The sequence below is a fragment of the Amblyomma mixtum genome, chromosome 10, assembly GCF_055824585.1.
Source record: "Amblyomma mixtum isolate Tamu chromosome 10, ASM5582458v1, whole genome shotgun sequence".
NCBI lineage: Eukaryota > Metazoa > Arthropoda > Arachnida > Ixodida > Ixodidae > Amblyomma > Amblyomma mixtum.
The window spans coordinates 180,306,891-180,315,761 of NC_143021.1; positions in this window are offsets into that span (position 1 = coordinate 180,306,891).

Below are 8,871 nucleotides of genomic sequence, written 5' to 3' on the forward strand. Positions count from 1 at the left end.
GTGCGTCATGAAGAAGATTACACTCTATTTGAAGTCGGCGAAATGAGGCTGGTTCCGTGAAAACGTTAAAATCGCCCATCTTTACGGTTCCATAACGCAAAAGCTGATAACTTAATCGGTCCCGACAGTTTCATTAGCCTGTGCACGATAAAAACGTGCTCACCCCGAACGTTGTGCAACCTAACCATGAAGCAATTATTTTGCTGTAGAAAGTCTCAGAAAGGCAATGACCGTGGAAGTCTGCGAACACTAACTTCCGCAGCAGTTCACGCGTGGCTCCTTAAAGCACCTATACGATATCTTATGCAGAAAGTAGACAATCTAAGCTTGACATTTGGAACCGTTTATGTGCCGGCATCTCGCCGGCGGTACCCTTTTAGAGGCCTGCACTCGATTAGGTCCGGTGGCTGCTCGTTTCAATAACATAGCCTTTCACGTCGTACAGACAACGTGAGGGCGGACGAGATTCTGGGATGACGGTTGATGAAGAAAGTATGGAGGCGGCGTCGCACTTTGAAGATTCGCAGAGCGGAAACAATTAACGCGTCTCGCTGTTTGAGCACAGTAGGGCACCCATTGTTTGTATATACTCGCCGACGGGTGTGTGAGATATGCGGACTGGCTCTGAAACAACAGTGAAGAGATTACATTACAGAACTGAATACATGAAAGGTCCATAGAGCTCGGTATACATTTCTCTTCTGCCTTGAGTAGACGCTTGTAACCTGCGTTGCTCCTTTCCTTCTCGCCTTTGGCGCCAGCCTCTTCCGCTGAGATAATCTAGCGCCGGCGAAATCTGGAATTAACCACGGACGTGCCTTGTACAGCCATGTGGTGTCGTCGTGGAGTCTCCGCTTTTGTTCCCCCCGTATAAGGGGACACGATTCTCCTTGAGAGGACACCTCTGAATGGCGCCGAGATTGCATGCCAGGTTGCAATCCCGTGACGATGGGAGAGAACACTGCTCTGTGATGAATTTATATCAGGCTTTTTCCTGTCCCTTTTTAGGCGAAACGAAGTAGTGCCCGGATTCTTCGCTCGCAACATGCTCTAATCTACCCGCGTTCGACCTGTCAGCCCGAGAACTGCATGCCTTGCAGTGTATAGAGTGTTCCATTCATTGCGCCTCATCGCTAAAGATTCTTGGAGTGATAGCTTTACTACAGAAGCAAAAGTTGATCTCCGTGTCGGTGCGATCGTGGACCATGACTGACCTTGATAAACCAGCATAGCACCAGAATCACTTTATGTAAAACTACGTATAACTGGGAGATATACCCTGGCCACCGCCATTCACCATGGTGGCATGACTCATTAAGTTAGTGGTAACTAACTTTGTACGATGTCACCTGACCAGCTTGTAACACACAGTTACCTCAAAATTTGGCCCGGCTGCCCCGAATTTGGCTTCGTCTAACGCGATGATGAGCTCTAATTTGGCCCGGGCCGCCCCCGAATTTGGACCTTGTCAGGTGCGGATCAAAATCGCTATGTCTAGCCATAATTGACCGCGCCCAGCACGATGCTGACCTCCAAATTCTTCAGCTTTTTATTTTTGGTTCATTCAGTTCGCACCATGGGACTAGCCTTCCGAGTGTCTGCTTTTAACCCCTGCCCTGAGGGTGTCCTTTATTCCATTTTTGACTTCACGATCGCTGACGTTGCGCGCTGAAGAGCTGCCAAGAGCGGGCCTACATGGCTTCCGCAAAGACCCGCGACCGCAGGTTCAAAGCGGTTTGCACCCGTCTTGTTCTGCGAAAAGATTCAGGTCAGGGCTCCATCCACCAGGACTGTCGTGTTCAGGCATGCGGCCCTGGGAATCACGTGCACTCGGAACGGGGGTTTACCTCTGTTTCTTTTTCCTTTCTTTTGTCAATGTTTTATTGTCATTATTCTTTTTAGCCACGCACTCATCGCTTCGTTACCCCGTAACTTAGTTTCTTTCTTTCTGTTGTTCTTTTGAGAGGGTTCCCGCTCCCTGGATGACTCGACGCTTCGTTGGGATGCTGCCCCCTCTTCTGTCTTGGCTATAGCGGACCTGTCTCACCCTCGCATATACAGCGCGCCCAGAATTCGCGTCGGCTTATTGCGGAACTCTTGGCAGATGCGGCACTTGGAAAATAGACAAGGTTTGTTTGTGTCTTAGGCAGAGAAAAGAAGGGGAGGTGCGTGGATTGCATGGATTCTGATGCAATATTGCGCGTGAAGAGTTAGAGACAGGCGCTCATAGCAGGCTGCTCGAAAGTGTTGTTGATCTGCACAGAAAAGCTTCTCTACACGAAGTGTTTTTGTTTTAGGCCACCTAGGCTGTTGTCCCAGTCAGCTGCGTGATGCCAGCTTCTTTTCGCACTTGTTCGATGTTAGGTCTGGCACGGGAACACGGAAGGGCCGATACGCGTCGTCAACATTAATTCTCTCCTGCCTTGCGCACAAGTCCTCACACATTCTTCACGCACTCAAAGCTTGGCATACAGTGCACACATGCATGCTTACATTACATACAGTAATGGGCTTGGGCAGGACATATAATGCGAAGACAATATAACCGCTGGTCCTTAAGTGTAACGGAGTGGATTCAAAGAGATGGCAAGTGTAGCAGGAGGCGGCAGAAAATTAGGTGGGAGGATGGGATTAAGAAGTTTGCGGGGATACGGTGGCCGCAGCTGGCAAAGGACAGGGTTAATTGGAGAGACATGGGAGAGGCCTTTGCCCTGTAGTGAGCGTAGTCAGGCTGATGATGATGATGACATGGCTCGTCGCTCACTCGTCCTCTATACTGTGTCCTCGGGAAGTCATATAATTTTAGCTGCCTCCTTGCATATCCAATATTCCAAGGCAAAAAATTGAATATTGGTGCATTGTAAAGCACTGTTACGGAACTATTGAAGCTAATGGTCCATTCTTCCTTTATGTAGTAAAATCTTTCTTTTAAAGCTTTTCCATCGCTTGCATCAAGCAGTTAAGACTGACATAGAGAACCAACGGGGAACGCCTTTGGCAATAGCAGAAACGTTAATAGAAAAACAAAATGCATGCCTGCCGACGGGCGATCTGCGGATTTATTGAAAGATATAATGAAATCTTACAACATGTAAAAAAAATTACGTTCACAAACTGGTTCCCGTTCAAAAATGCTTTTGTCCAGAATTGTTGGTATGCTATTCAATCAGTCATCAACATAAAAATCCTGCTCTGTGCAGCTAGTTTTTGGAGCAGCAGCCTGATGGTCTACACGGTGAACGTGTTCAGTACGGCGAAGTTGCAGTACAGCGAAGCGTAGTAAACGCTGGCTGGACCAGAACCGAGCACGCGTTTTGATGCTATATCGAAGAACCTTCGCTGTACTGATGTTAGCACGTGGCAGCACACATATAGGAAGCGTCACGTCGAGCTCCCCGCATGCTGTTTGCCACAATCCACTGCGCACATGTTCTGGATCTTTTTCCGTAAACATTTGAAAGGCTCATAACTGGGGCCCATTTGATCGCATAAATCCTAAAACCAACCATAGGTGTCTTATACCCGAATGCAGTGCGAACGTTAAACACACGAACGCTAGCTGACTGACACGCCCCTTGCGGCATTATGATGAACTGCTCAGAGCTAGCCACCGTTATGATTGAGAAATAGTTGTAAAGCGCCACCGATGCTCAGAATAGGAGATATTCATGTGAGGGACGTCACAGCAACCCCCCCCCCCTCCCCCCCCCCTTTTTTTTTTGCCGGGCAAACCAGATCGGGTGGCATTAAAATGATTAGATATGCATGCGGCTTTCCACCGTGCTGGTCCATATCCATGCACGCCAAAATGGCGGCCACAGGGGCGAAACACACACGACGTTAGCAGTACCGGAATACGTTTATTCAGCGAATAGCCGCACCTGATATGTATCCCATATGCACATAGAGGTGATTAACGAGGCATAAAGGTGATTCATAAAATTTAGTGGTGGCCATTTACTGAGTCAGCCTATATTTAGTTTGGAGACAAAAAAGCAACGGTCGTCTACCCGTAACGCAAGGCAGTGGCTAAAGAAACATATCACTGGTACATTAATTCCTTTACCTGCCTTATCTCCAACAAAAAGAAACAACAGTATTTGTAAATTTATAAAACAGGGGTAGCGACAACGTAAAAAATATGGCTACCACCTCCGCCCAATTTTTCATCCTCGGAGAGCTTCATTTATTCTATTTGGGTGCCTACGAGTTTGGCAGCAACCATGACAAAATTTCACACAAGAACAATTGTTTTATTTTAATTCATTAATTCATTCGCTTACTTATTCATTTCATACGCCGTCAATTGACGCCTCCTGGCCGAAGCGTGGCGCATACAAGTCTGGAGGGACTAGAAAGAGACGGAGAAAAAGATACACAAAAGTAATAAAACAAACGCAGCCAGTCAGGCAACGAACTCTCATTCCCCGGTTCCCTGCCTTCACATTTAATCGCAGTCACCGCAGGGCCTCGCGCCAACCTGCTTTTTTTCTTTATTTGCTGCTTTTTAACCCGCGCTGCGCTCATACATTTGATACGATAACAAGGATCCGGCGAGAAGAGCAATTTAAAACCGGGAAACATTAAAGAGCGCGGAGTCTAGGGTGAGCACTAAAAGAAAAATAAGTATAAACGAACCAGAGACGCGACAAATTGGACCCGACCCGCCCTGAGCTCCGAAGACTGTGTCCGCCTAAAACCGTGCAGTACTGGGAAGGCTTTAGAGTTCTCCAGCTTCGGATAACCGGAGTTCCTATTCTCTCCACGATAGTCGCGTGTGCTCAATTCGTGTAGCTTAAAGTGCGAAGCTCCACAAAGTACGCATTTTTCAGGGGCCATCGCGATGTGTCTTTATGTTTTATTGTTGTGTTCGGGGCTTATATATGTAAAACTTGTAGGAATAAAATTCAGTTAGATTGCACTCGTGTCGTCTCTTGTTTCTTCCACTGCGTCCTGTGTTTCGCGCTGCTTTAAGAAGAATCCGTTCCAACTTGCCCAGTTTTCTACTCTCGCCATCCACAAAGTACGTGGGAACATCTCTATTAAAGCGATCAATCCCGCAATATGCCGAAAAGATTCAAGCAGCTTTAATAGAGATGAACATTGGATGAACGAGAGATGAACATTGTGGGATGAACGAGAGATGAACATTGTGAGATGTTCTCCACAATGTTCAGTAGAAAGGACAGTATAGCGCATTTGTATAATGCTGCAGGAACAAGTGCTGAGGCGCAGACAAAGACATGGACACCGAGACACGCAAGTGACACATATCAAATGCACATACGCAAGCAACAAAAGCGAGCATGTAAAACATGCTCCACAAAGTAAACTGAACAACACCCCTGAAACATGGCAAAACGCGTTTCGAAAGGGTGGTTACGAGCAAAGTGCGTTATAGACGTACAAGACCACTACAGCAGCGATTTTTTCCTTCTTAAAGGGCCACTGACCAGGGTCCGGACATTTTTGAAAAACAAGCCCACTGCATAGATGAGGCATCGAAGATAACCTCTGCAAAATACTAGAGCCATGCGCGCCCCGAAAAGCTGCGAAAATTCAAATCAAAGCCCGTTCGTTCTTTCCTTCCTTCAAAAACGGGCCCGGCCCACTACTCTGCACCCCGCTGACGTCAAGGGGGGATACTTTCGCTAAAGGCACTCCATTGGTGCATCGTTCTGACTGACGGGAGAAGGTTGGGCGTAGCCTTGGCGTCGCGTCGTCTGCACAAGGCTTTCCGCAGCGCCTTCTGTTCTGGCTCATGCCTACAAACCCGCATGAAGGAACAAAAAAAAAAAAACTGCGGAGGGAGCGTGCGGCGACAGCCTTGAACCCTAGCCATAAAAAGTAAAAAAATAGTAAAACTGAGGGAGTTGGTTCGCCCCCCCCCCCCCCCCCCCCCCCCCCCCCCCCCCCCCCGCCGTGATCACGTCACGAGACGCTCTGCGTGCGCGCTCCCTTCTCAGTTTCTTTTCTTCTATGCGAGCCCCCCAAAACAAGGTTTTAATTAGTAGTGCAGCAGAGCCTTTCCCTCGCTCGCCCACTTCACCGCTCCGCACACACACCGCTTATCTTTCGTGCATCTTGCGTACGCCTTGACTCCAATGAATTACATATGCTTTGGAGCGGAGAAAAGACACAAACACACAGAACACAAACACGCATGGAGAAAAGCAAACGGGCGGTTGCCGGGTCCGCGCTTCGCCGTGTGTTTCGAACACAACCGACTTCCGCCCCTCCGCTCGTGAAACGATGGGGAGGCCTAAAAGAAAATGAAAAGGTGGCTCGTTAACTGGGAATGACAAACAGATGTATGAAAGGATGCACTCGCTAACAAGTCTAGGTGGTCGAGCCGATCGCGCCTCTCCATCGCTCAGTGTGCGGAGAAAATGCAAAAACCAAGAAAAGAATTCTATTGAAGGCGGGGGCCATGACGTCGCCCTGTGACGCACTCTACAGACACCACGCCTCCGGCTTACACCGGAGAACGAAGGGGTGATTTTGCCTTGCCGAGCCTACTCGACGAGGAGCGGGAGAGAAGAATTTCGAGGAGGGAATGGAAGGAGAGGAGGCTCGCTCAAAGAGAGGTAGAGAGTGTCTGCTGAGCTGGGGTGGGCACAGGCCCTTTAAGGAATACACTACGACGTATTCTTCGCGCCACACGCTCGTACAAAAAGAAATATGAAAAAAAGCAGTTCGTGATTGGTGAAAGCCAGGGTTCGACGAGTATTCGCGACACCCAGTCGAATCATCGATCAATCCCGCAATATGCCGAAAAGATTCAAGCAGCTTTAATAGTATATCCAACGCTAATTGGAACTGACACTGTTCCTGTAGCTTCAGCCCTGCTGCACGCTTTTAAGAAAGCCAGCAGTGAAAGAGTACTGGAGCAAGAGCGGAGGGAGGAATCGGGGAAGGGGTCCGGGAGGACCCCAAGGTCATGAGCACCGGATATGACCGCAGTCTGGGGCTTCGCGCTGCTCTGCGGCTCGTGCCAGGCTCGTGCACCCCCCTCAAGAGTGTTTGCTTGTAAAATGGCGGAAGCTTCACACCCCCCCCCTCCCCGCGCAGTTCCTCTCCAGGGCGTCCTCTTCTCCGCCCCAACCTCCGCACTGGCCGCCATCTCCGCTGATCACTTCCTCTCCTTCCACTTCCTCTTTCCCTCGTCAACCACTTCCGGTTTTGCCCGGGAGCCCGTGTGCGCAGTATAAAGCTATTCCTAGGGACCCTAATAAAGCTGCGGCAATATATTCGGCCTATTCGAGCGGCGGCAGAGTGACGCGACCAATTGAAAACACGTTCCAAAAGTAAATAAAATTTCAGGAGAAAATAAGAGAAAACACCAAAGGTTGCTTGGAAGTATACCAGAAAATAAAAGGCTTTCAATTTAGGTTATGAAACGTGCGGGAGCGCTAGCTGCGGTGGATAAAAGCTCCAACCTATGAAAGGATGAAATAAAGTGAGAAAAAAAAAACTGCTCACCATACACGTCGGTCGGAAGAGCAAGGAAAATGTTTATGAGAACAAGATTAGAGGGGAATATCACGGGCCGGGAAATGGCGCAGTATGGTGAGGCTAAACAGGGACTCGTTGGAGAAGCCACTAGAAAAAAAAAGGAAACGATTAACAGCAACAAACTTTAGCGTTGTGCTCTTGTTAAAAGTGAGTTGCTTTCTTTTCGTCTGCATCTGACAGAGTTAGCAAAGAAGCATAGAGAAGAAGTGAAACGCATTTTAGAAAGATACACCGCCTTCAGAGGAGGTTATTTCCGCATGTCATAATCCCTGCGAGGTGTGCCCCGTCATGCAATGTTGTGATTTCAATTTTGTTTTTGTTTTTTCCTCGCTCAAAACATTCACCTAGTATATGAAGAGCGGGCGTCGTCAATAACACATGCTTGAATATATATTTTGTCTTTTAGAGAATTATTTGCTTTTTTTTCGTGCTGCCATAAGCTATCGATTCTGTTTGGAGTTTGCAAGCAAGCTCTTTATCGATTTATTAAAAAATTCTTTCAACCCTGCAGCAACACGATATGGATAGAAAGAAGTAAAGAAAATTGCGTCATTTGAAGTTGATAACGATACTTTTTCAGACCACTTTAGTACAGCCTGGAAGTAGATAATAATAATTATAATAAAAATGCTCTTATTCCGAACACTGAGACTGTAGAAAGTGGGTCAGCTCAAGCTAAAGAGGCATGTCAGGCTGCACTCGATCAGTAATCGTGACAAGCGACATGAAGAAAAATAAACAGTACCAAAAAAAAACATTGACTTTGGTGCGAAATTAATCGTCGAGAAATTCAGTCGAAAATATTTTTTCAACGCGTGTTTTGGAAATATGGAGATGGCGTCATCAGGCAAAGAGTTAGAAACATTGGGAATGAAGAAATGTCTCACAAAACTAGCTAAAACGCGTGTAACATCTGGGAGTTTTAAGCTCCTGGTTATGCCTGAATGAAATGACCGAAATGTGAGGAACGGAAAATTTCAATTGCCAACTGCTTGAAAAAAAAAGAGGGCATTGAATATAGACAATTCACGGAAGGTAAAACAATTTATATCATGCTGAGGATTTTATACTGTACATCTGAGATCGAAGGGTTTGCTTTAAAATAAAATTTACCTTACAACGCCACTTAACGGAACAATGGTAAAATAAAGTAATGCCATTCCGAAGAATAGGGTAAACAATATCACGAGCAGTTACCTTCCGGATTGAAAACGGCGGCAGGAACTGGAGCAGATGGAAATTATTGGTAAGGACATGTAGTGAAAAAGTAGTCTTGACATAACAGTTGTTTCTTCCTCTTTTATTTTTCCTTGATGGTATTCTACTTTACCAGCAATATGTAGTCACAAAGCGGCG